Genomic DNA, 10,469 nt, shown 5'->3' with positions numbered 1-10,469 from the left:
TTCAAATGTCTGAAGTGGAGTCCAAAAGGCAGGGAATAGAATTGTTAGGGCAAGCATTACGTTCCTTGAGGGTATGGTCAAGTGAACTGTGACAGAAAAAAGAGTGGGGCCAGTAAAGCCTGAAAGAAAGTGACACCATGGCCTGGAGGGACAGAGCTGACACCATCTCTGTGACTCATTTGACTCACACTTATGGAGCACCTAGGGTAGATGTTCCATCTAGTCCAGGGGGTAGAGCCAGCTGGGCCCCCAGAGTCTAACCAGCTTACCAAGAATGTGGGTAGAAATATCCAATGCCTCTAGAGGTCTGGACTTCCATACAACTTTTACACTTTTTTCACGTGGCCAAAATAAGACCCAAGGCCAGCACAGACTCAGGAAGTGGGAGAGATTCCACTTCCGGGTAGGAAGAGGTGAAGACACTGAGAGGGGGCATGCATGCAGGAAGAGACGGGGCTCTCTACCACAAGGTAGCTATTACAGCACCTCACCGAGGCTCACAGAAGTTAGGGATTTGTTTAAAGTCACACAGCTACTAAAGGGCCTGCAATGCTCTGAGCCTTCAGCTCTGTACAGGGATATAGCCAATAATAACTGAGTCTCCATCCTCATGCAAAACTACATGGTAGCTGTCTGTGTAGGGCACATATTTTCCTGATAAGCTCCAGGCCAAGCAATCTGCTGAAGAGATTCATTCATTCATTCATTTATTCGTTCATTTATGCTTGCCCTGCCTGAGCCAGGATAGAGCTCACAGCAAGAGCTCTCACAGCTGGTTGCAGGAGAGGAAGAAGGAAAAGGGGAGGAGGGAGTCCCAGAAGGTAGTTGGCTTCAGAGGCACCATATAAAACCCCGGGCAGAGAAGAAAATCGGCAATTAGCAGGTTGTGGAAACTGAGGACATCAGAAAAGATTCAGCATTAGAAATGGTGCTGGATGCACTGTTGAGAGCAGGCAGCTCTGTACCCTGAGCAGTTCCAGAAGCTTCCTAGCACTAGGCATTTTCCTGTAGGCAAGTCAGTCTGTCTGTTCTAGGTAAGCAGCTCTGTGTTTGTTTTTGCCATCCAGAGGATCCCAGCCCCACCTTCTCTGGGAATATCTGAGGCTCAGCTTCTTCCAATCGTCTTCTTCCTTGGCTCTAGGGTGTCTCTTACCCACTCTCATTAATAGGGATTGAACCTTAGGCAGGGCATCAAGCTTGTTAGGTTAAGTGTCTTGCCTCTTAGGCCAAACCCCCTGTTCTTTTGTTTGCATTTTTTGTTGTTTGTTGTTTTTGAGGCTTGAGTTTGCCCTCCTCTGTCTCTGTTTCTGGAGTAACTGGAATTCCAGATATGTGCCACCACACATGTCTAGCCCTACTGGATTCTTTACAGTTATCTTTCCAACTTGAGGGTTAGAAAGGTTAAACCATGTCATGTTGCACTCCTGCTGTTTAACTAACTGTGAAGTGGTTTCCTCTGGGACCCAGATGGGTGCAGCATCTCCTCCCCCATGCTCAATGAGAAGCGATTTCACGGGCTTACAGCACTAAGCCCATAGACATGGAGCTGCTAATACCTGGAGCCTTGACTTGTGCTAGGCAACCTTTTTATTCTGTTGCCGGGTATCCAGTGAGTTGGAACTTGAATATTTTCCTAGAGAAAAAAAAAAAAAAAACGATTGAACCACATAGACTTGAAGGATAGCAGCTTTGGGAGCAATTTGACTTAAGTGGCCTAAGGCTATCTGGGAGGGAACAAGCAAGCACATCAATTCCTGTGCTCAGAAGTTCAAAGCTCTTAAAACAATAAGGAAGTTCCAGATCACTCTGTCTGAAGCCCAGGGGAAGTAAAGGCAAAAGTCTGCAGAGATAAGGCCCCACTGAGAAGACAAGGAGCACAGGTTGAAGTATTGGGGGGAGAGTAGGAATTAAAAAAAAAAAAAGAAGAAGAGGGAATGTCTGCCCTGTTTAAGGAGCTCATTGTTCCCTAAGCATTTCGTTTCATGGATTTATTGGCCTAGAAGAAGTCTCAGTAAGCAGATGAGAAAATGGGGCCTTGGGGTAAGGGGAAAAGACTCACACAGAATCATACACGGAGTCACCAACAGATCAAATGCAAGAAGCAAGCTTAGTCCTCCGTATCTATTTTTAAACCAGTCAAAAGTTTACTGGCATAAAAGCTCTTTGCAGGAATGAAAATTGTGATTGATAACATCCTAATTAAAAATAACAACAGTAATTGAAGACACAGCATAGCTGCTGCTACTGTACAGCCAAGACAGATGCTTTAAATCCTCACAACCCTAGCAGTGGGCATTGCACTTGTCCTTATTTTATTTTATTTCATGTCAGTCCCTGAGCTTTCTCAAGGCTAACACTCCAGCACTTGAGCCACAACACCACTTCTAGCTTTGTCTGTGTATGTCGTACCGAGGAATTGAACCCCGGGCTTTGTGCATGCTAGGCAAGCACTCTACCAAGTAGGCCACACTTGCAGCCCTTTGTCCTTATTTTAGATGCAGACTGGAGAAGCGACATCTTTGTCCCAGGTCACACAGTATAGACATTGAAGCTGAGCTTCGAGCTCAGGCAGTTTGGCAATGTACACCAAAAGCATTCAGTCTACTAGGCACCCTTTTCAGAAGACTTGCAAAAAAATGGCTATGACACACCCTTGAGATGAATGGCACCACATCTAAGATGAAAGGCTTATTCTTTGTCATCAATCAACCAACTAAACCTGTTCTTGGTCCCCTGGTGTAGACAGTGAGGATGTGGTTGGTCTCTTGCTTTGAGATAGAACATTTGGCTACCTGTGAATCTTCCTCTATCTTGAGAGTCAGGACCAAAGATCTCTCCCTCTTAGGTTCCAGAGCCATCAATCCCCAGCCTCTGCCTCAAGAAGGTGTGACATCCTATCCCCCACAGCCCAGTGGTTTGCACCTGCTCAACTCCAAGTTAAGTCCAGACTGATACTCCTCCTGGCCATTATTCCTGACAAACCTCTGTCTCAGAAGTGGAGATGCAGATGCTCAGAGGTGAAAGGTGGAAGGGGGCACTGAGGGCAGGTGATAGGGATGAGCCCACAGGGCTGAGATAGCCAATAGGCTTACAGCTTCTGTGTTGTAAGACACTAGGCCAGGAGGATAGAGAGGCAAAGCTTCTCCTCCCTGGAGGGGAGATGCTGGAGAGATGCAAAAGCATTCCCAGGCTGAGGGATTGTACTGATCTCACCTCCTCCTCCTCTCACCTGCTTTCATTTCCTCAGACTTTAAGGAGCTCTCCACGAGCTCCCCGGAATATCTCCATTCTGTGGTTTCCAACACATATCCTCTCTCTCTCATATTTATATATTTTTTCCTCTTTTCCACAGCTTTAAATGTCAAGTGTCTCTTTTAGGAGCACTGAACTGAGATGAAGAGGATTAGGTGATATTTTTAGCCTGTTCAAAGATCTCCTGGAGTGAATAGGAGTAAACAGATCCCCTTAGCAGCACATGCTGGCTCCTCTTCCTTCACTCCTCCCCCACCTCCTTCTCATCTCCACAAACACTGGCCTGGCAGCTTTCCACACCCAGCAGAGGAGCCCTCCCATCCACTCGGGTCAGCTCAGCAGAAATCAGTTCCCCCCTCAGCCCGAATTTAGGCAAGGTTTCTAAGTTGAAGCTCCAGATTCCTGGAAAATTCAAGGGAAGAGTCTGGTAGGAAGAACACAGAGGCCCACTTCCCTTGGAATGAATCCAGCAGCAAGTTCTGCTGGATGGTCACCCACGTCACTCACAGGCCTCGGGCCACATGAAAAGATTCTGGGTTGGAAAGAGTCCATAGCAGGATGTTAAAACTGGCTAGCAGAAGCTCGATGGAGGCGTATTAACTTTTAATATGTACAGCCAAGGCTACTTAAATATTTAGAAGTACAATTCATCACTTGAAAGGTCAGTTAGGGCTACAGAGAGTCAGTCAGTCAGTTTTCTGATTTTCCTAACCTGGACTCAAAACTTTCAGAGGCCTGGGAGCCACATACTTGTGTAGGACGTCTCCACCTCCCAAATATCTGAGGGGTTAGTCATTTTACACACACACACACACACACACACACACACACACACACACACACACTGGGGAAAGCAAGGATCAAAGTTTTTATAGACTCAATTCTGTGCTATCTATAGGGAAACTATTCACTTTATATATGAAAGGAACACATTAATTAAAAAAAAAAGAATGGTGCTACACGCCAGTGACTCACATCTGTAATCTTAGCTTCTCAGGAGGCTGAGATCTAAGGATCACGGTTCAAAGTCAGCCCAGGCAGGACTCTTATCTTCAATAAACTACTCAGAAAAAGTCAGAGGTGGTGTTGTGGCTCAAGTGGTAGAGTACTAGCTTTGAGCAGAGAGAGGCTCAGGGACTGAGTCCAGGCCTTGAGTTTAAGCCTCAGGACAGGCAAAAAAGAGGGGGTGGGAGATATGCCACAAGGATATGCAGACAATCATAAAAAGCTAAACAAATCTACTGACATCCTTGGCTTCAGGCCAAGGCTGTTAAAGAAAAAAAAGATCAAAAATAACACTTCATGAAAAAAGATCAATTCAGCTATGATACATTTCTAACTGGATGTATGAATCAGATCACCAAAGAACAGATCTGTAAAACATCCATGAAGCAAGAACTAAGAACACGAAGTCTAATTAAGCCAGTAAGTCTACAGACTTGAGCGAGACCAGCTTGAGCTAATTGATATTTATAAAACAGTTGGTCCATCTGCAGGCAGGGTTACAGATTCTTTGCAAACCCACATAAAATATTCACTAAGACAGATCATGGGTTGAACCATAAAATAAGTATTAAATCACTTTTTAGAGGATTCATACCCTACACAATCAGTCACAAACAGGTAACTGTTGTCAAGTTCATTACTTTTTCATCACCAGAACCAAATGCCTGACATTTTGCTTCTGGTTTTAGAACATTTCTTCCATGACCACCTGGTTGCCCCAAGAGTTTGGGAAGATCATAGCAGAGTCTATGGAGAGAGCAGTTCTTCTCATGATGGACAGGAAGCAGAGACAGGGGAAGGAACCGGAAACTAAGTATAACCTGCTAAGGTATGCCTCCAATGACCTAGATCTCCTACTAGACCCCCATCCGCCACCTCCTAAGCTTTCTAGAACCTTCCAAAATAGTGCTACCAGCTGGGAACCAAGCACTAAATTCATGAGCCTATGGATGACCTTTCATATTCAAACCATCACATCTGGGTATTTCCTACACATATGGAAGCAAAACAATTCCATCCAAGAACCTATGAGTCAAAGAAGAAATCACAATAAATATTTTAAACTGAGCCTAGTGGCTCCCCAGGTTCAGTAGACAAATTCAAGAGACTCTTACCTCTGCAATTAACCACTATAAAGCCAGAATTAGAGGCTCAGTGATAGAGAGCCAACCGCGGGTAAATAAATAAATAAATAGGCCAGAGGCCCTGTATTGGCAAATATTTTGAAATGAGTCATCACAAAAATGCAACAAATCCCAGTTTGTCAATTATGTAAGAGAAAAAAACCATACAGCCAAAACTGAGTCTTTGAGAAGACTAATAAAGCATATAAACTTTTAGTGAAACTGACCAAGAAGTTTGCCAATCACAAGTACAAAGTGTAGAAAAGAAACATTACTACAGACCCTACCAAGATAGAAGTACAGAAAGAAAATATCCCAGAACATGTCAACGAATTTGTCAACTTAGAAGAAACAGTCACCTTCTTTAAAGACATCAAGACAAACACAGGAAGAAATAGGAAAAAAATCTGAATCCTGTACCTAGTATACAAATTGAATTTCTAATTAAAAAACCTTTCCACAAAGAAAATTCCATGCCCAGATTAATTCATAGATGAATTCCAACCACTACTTAAATAAGGAATGATAACTCTCTTCCATTCAGTCTTTTAGAAAATAGAGGAAAGAGGACTTCTTAACCCTATGTCTTATGGAATCTCAGTTCTTCAATGGCTCAGATGTAAATTAAGACCAATGTGTTTACTCTCTGGGGGTCCAGACTCTGCTTGCTGCCTCCTTAGCCTCTGGCACTGACCCTGTCTCCTGCAAATCAACAGGGTCAACTAAGTCTTGCCCACAGTCAGAAATACCCTTCACACTGTCTCTGTTCCTGTGGCTCATTTATACCCACTGTCCTGTCCCTGTAGCTCTGAGCTAGAGGTGAAATGGTAAAAGACATTAGTTTCCCAGGACCCAACTGGGAAGCCAAAGTCAAGCAGTGGGAGAGGTGGGCTGCAGGAGCAGGAGACAGTGGCACCGTGGAATTGTGGGTGTTGTCCTCCATAGCACGTCTCTGCTGCTGCATGGCAAGCAGCTTTCCGAGCAACAGTAGACTTATATTTTAGGAAGACGCATTAGGCAAAAGATCCACTATGCTTTTCGAAGCCAGGCAGATGAGCCCGGTGAGGAGCCCGTCCAGTTAAAATTAGCTACCAACAGATGCTGGAATCATGAGCAGAGCACACTGATTTCCAAAGGGATGCTGAACTAAGTGGGTCCCTCAGGGGGGGAAATGGAGCTCTTTAATCATTGGGTCAGGATTTGGCAAGGTGCAGTGAAGCATGGGTAATCAGTGGTCCCCCATGATGGTCCAGATCCATCCACAAGAGTCAAGTACCTAAGGAAATGCACAGGGAACACATCCAGCCCAGTGACCAGCTGGGGCCTCGGGCAGCAACCTGTGCTGCCTGTTGTGAAAAGGATGTAACAATGGGCCCTCAGCAAGGACTTGTTCTGGGACTCTGGTGGGAAGTAGGGCCTGGCACAGAGGAGGGGCTCTCACTCTTGTTGCTGTTTACACTTAGCACCCACTGTGTGCCACAGCATACCTCATCTCAGTTCCCCCAACCATCCATTCACAGGTGTGGAATTTGGGAAACAAACACAGCTAGCTTAAGCCATTAAGAAACAAAGGATGGCTTATCTGGGTATCAAGCCCAGGGTTACCTGAGCCTCTTATTTCCCTTCTTGTTATTCAAATTGGTCTCTGAACCAACAGCCTTGGTATCTCCCAAGACTTTTTTTTTTTTTTTGCCAGGCCTGGGCTTGAGTTCAGAGCCTGAGCACTGTCCTTGGACTTTCTCAAGATTAGAGCATCTACCACTTGAGCCTCAGCACCACTTCTGGCTTTTTTCTGTGTTTGTGGTACCAAGGAATTGAACCCAGGTCTTCGCGTATGCTAGGCAAGCACTGTACCACTAGGCTAAAGTCCTGGCCCACCAAGCCTTGTTTTGTAATGCAGCCTGCATGCCCAAGTCCTTGGGGATTCAGTATCTGGCTTAACAAGGCTCCTAGGGTTGCCTGAGCTGATTTCCCTGCAAGGAGCCTGCCTGGCAGCCCAGTCTCAGCCTTCAAGCCCTGCTCTACCCCACATCTGTCTCATTTTCCTCCCACCTCCTCTGGGCCAGGCCATTTTTCTGAGGGCTTGTCCATTCCCTGGAGTTTTCTCACCTTTGCTTGAAGCACCTGCTAATCCTCCCAAGCTTCTGGCCACTCAGCCTTCCATGTGCTTTTCTGTCCATATTCCAGGTTAGTGTCCTTCCACATCCCTGGGTGGTGGGACAGTCTGTCTGCTCCAGAGCATCTTACCCTGGCCATGTGGGTTTTCTGACAGTGGAAGGGCCCCATGGTTCAAGCAGAGGAGGAACAGTCTGCTTTAGAGCTGCAGTTGCCATCCTGAGACTCCTGAGGTCAGAGGTCTTGGTCAAGTCATGCTGTCACTCCGAGCCTCCATGTCAAGGTTACTGGGATTATTGTGCAGAGGGATCAAGGTGTGAATGAAAATAGAATGTGAAGTGTGGAGACAGATTGGGGAGCTGCCTAGAGTTGACTGGGCCTTCCGTTAGTGTTATGTTTTGTTTTGCCCCTTGTAGGACATCTTGCCCTCCTCTCTGGCTGTCCAGGTTCCTGAGTAACTTCCACCTCCAGCATTTGATTGTCAGTGTTACACCTCCAATACTCACTTTCCCTCACTGCTTGTTTCCCAAGTCCCTGAGTTACCTTATAGGGCGCAGCCTCTCCATCTGACCCACAATGGACAGGTTGCACAACTAGAAAATGGCCTTTATTAAGCCACTACCATGGTTACCAGTCAGAGCATCAATAACCTGACCAAAGCCATGCCTGGCATTGGGAGACAGGTGCCCTACCCTACCTTCTTACGATGATCAACTCCAGAAAAAGCTGTTGGGGAATCCAGTGGGCTGCCAGAGACCCATATCAGGGTGCGGAACACTGAGCTCGGGAACTAGACATCATTCCATGGCTCAGTTGCTTACTGCATGAGGATCTAGTGAGGTTTGGTAAAACATCCACTTGCCCCAATGAGCAAAGTTCTTTGTGGGTTTATAGTTTGACTATTGACAAGGGTGTGAAGTGATCCCAAATCATGTCAACTATCAGGATAAAATGTTATCCCCCCCCCAAGGGTCAATGACACACAACAATGAAGTAGCATTGTTCCATATTTCTTCCATCCACCTGCTCTGTCACCACCCGTGGACCAAAAACAGCATGAAGACATACTGCTGCATACATTCTAAGCCTGTGTCACCACTGCTAATAATCCATTGTCCACAGCAAATCACTTGAACGAACCCAAGGGCTAGGAGACAAAGGACAAACATTTAGCTTGCATTCTGGAGGTACCACAGCATGAGCTCACATCACAGCATGTGCTCACCTCATAGCATAGCCATTGTAAGGCCATGCTGAGGATGTAATACAGGTAATCTGGGGTGTTAAAAGGCAGGCCTCAACTCTTCACATTGAAACTTAAGGGGAGTTTGGCGTTTGAAGAACCAGATCTAGTAATTATCACATATCAAATGGAGAATGTGAACCTGTAAAGGGGATTTGAACCTGTAAAGAGAAGCTCTACGAACAGAGGTGGAGGAGCTAGAGGAGATTAAAAAGCTGTAGGGAACTAAATGTCAGCTCCTGAGGATAAGGTCCCTTCATTTTCAGTTTTCAGACTGTGGGGCTGGGACCTGGAGAGCCCCTATGACCCAAGTCCTCCCTCGGCTGGGTTAGAGATGTCATCTCTGAGAAGGGTCATCTACCTATAAAATGTCTGTCTTTGAATATTTCTTGAAGTCAGTGCTCTTCTACTCAGTGCTCTTCTTCTACTCTTTAGAACCAGGTCTACTTAGTAGCTAAATGAATCTGGGTGGCTAAATTTCCCTGGCATGTGCAAAAAAAAAAAAAAAAAAAAAAAAAGTAGAGGTAAGTATGGGAGGGAAGAAATTACAGAACTTGTTAGATGGTAACTAATACCTGCCCTTTGTCTTGTGCCTCTGCCTTTTGACCCTTCCTCTCTGTCATGTGCCCTTTACCTTGGTAAAAAGACGACTCTGGATGCTGGGATTTTACGCTTCGAGCCATATTTCACCCATGACTCCGTGAAAACCTAGAAGAAATAGATTCCTGCCCCCTTCCCCGACCCCCCCCCCCACACAATTAAAACATCCAATGAGTGGGAATTCGCAGGAACCAATGGACGCCTCTGCCTATCTACAATAGAGGAAAAAAACCACAGAAGATGTTTATAGTACATAATCGTTCGTTTTTATGGCCTTACAGATTTGGTGAATCGAAACAAAAATCTCCATTCTACAATCCCATCCTTTCCCCTCCACAGAGGTGGGATCTAGCCAAGATTGTGACTAGAGAGTCCATTCCTTCAGCCCGCGCCTCCACAGCTCTCTTCTCACTGACTCGGGCGGTTCTCGGGTGTTGGGTGTCGGTCGTCAAATTCAGATGGTTCTTCAAAGCTGGAAGCTGGATGGAAATGGGTCAACTCGGGTGAAGAGAATTAAAACAAAAAAAAAAACACCAAAAATCTCCGTCTTCCTCGCCGCACCCTCACCTCTCTCTGGTACCATTCGCCTGGAGGGTCTAAAGATAAGCTGCAGAGTGAAGATGTTTCCCGGCCTGAGTCTTTTAACAGTAGAGATGGAGGAGAAAGGACAGCGACAAGATGAGGACACTGAATGAAGACTGCAGGGCGCTGGAGCCACCCTGGGCGCCATCGGTTTGGGGCGCGGGTGTCGCGGCCTCATCCGCGTCCAACTGCGAGGGTAGAAGCAGCGCTAGGAGCAGCAGCCCCAGCCCCAGCCTGGTCATCATGCCCCCTCCCATGTCAGCGAATCGGCGCCGCCTCTGGCTCACCGCTCCGATCCCAGCTCTCGGACAGCAGGCCGGCGGTGAGGCAGGGTGCAGGTGCGGGCGAAGTAAGCGGGCCCAGCTGGGGGCCCGGCCTTATATACCAGGCAGCGCGTCACGCTGACGTCACAAGAGCCCTCAGTAGGCGCTGGCCCCGCCCTGCCCCGGGCTGGCTCCGCCCATCTAGGCTCCTCCCCCGTCAAGCTGGGCCCACGTTCCCCCACCCCCCCCAGCCCCTTTCCACCCCGCCACACAGCTTTGAATGTT

The 10,469-nt window shown here is 46.7% G+C and overlaps 1 long non-coding RNA gene across 1 annotated transcript; it reads right to left on the bottom strand.

Moving 5' to 3' along the window:
- Positions 1-9,582: 9,582 nt before the first annotated feature.
- Positions 9,583-10,275, bottom strand: LOC150062206 (uncharacterized). Its single transcript, XR_016535867.1, has 2 exons — positions 9,907-10,275; positions 9,583-9,818 (listed from the first exon to the last, which is right to left on the bottom strand). It is a non-coding gene; the product is annotated as an uncharacterized LOC150062206 (long non-coding RNA).
- Positions 10,276-10,469: the final 194 nt, after the last annotated feature.

The sequence above is a fragment of the Megascapheus bottae genome, chromosome 6 (assembly GCF_031878675.1).
Source record: "Megascapheus bottae isolate mThoBot1 chromosome 6, mThoBot2.hap1, whole genome shotgun sequence".
Classification (NCBI taxonomy): domain Eukaryota; kingdom Metazoa; phylum Chordata; class Mammalia; order Rodentia; family Geomyidae; genus Megascapheus; species Megascapheus bottae.
The sequence above is the reverse complement of the archived record's forward strand: the minus strand, read 5'-3'. Positions and strand labels throughout refer to the sequence as shown.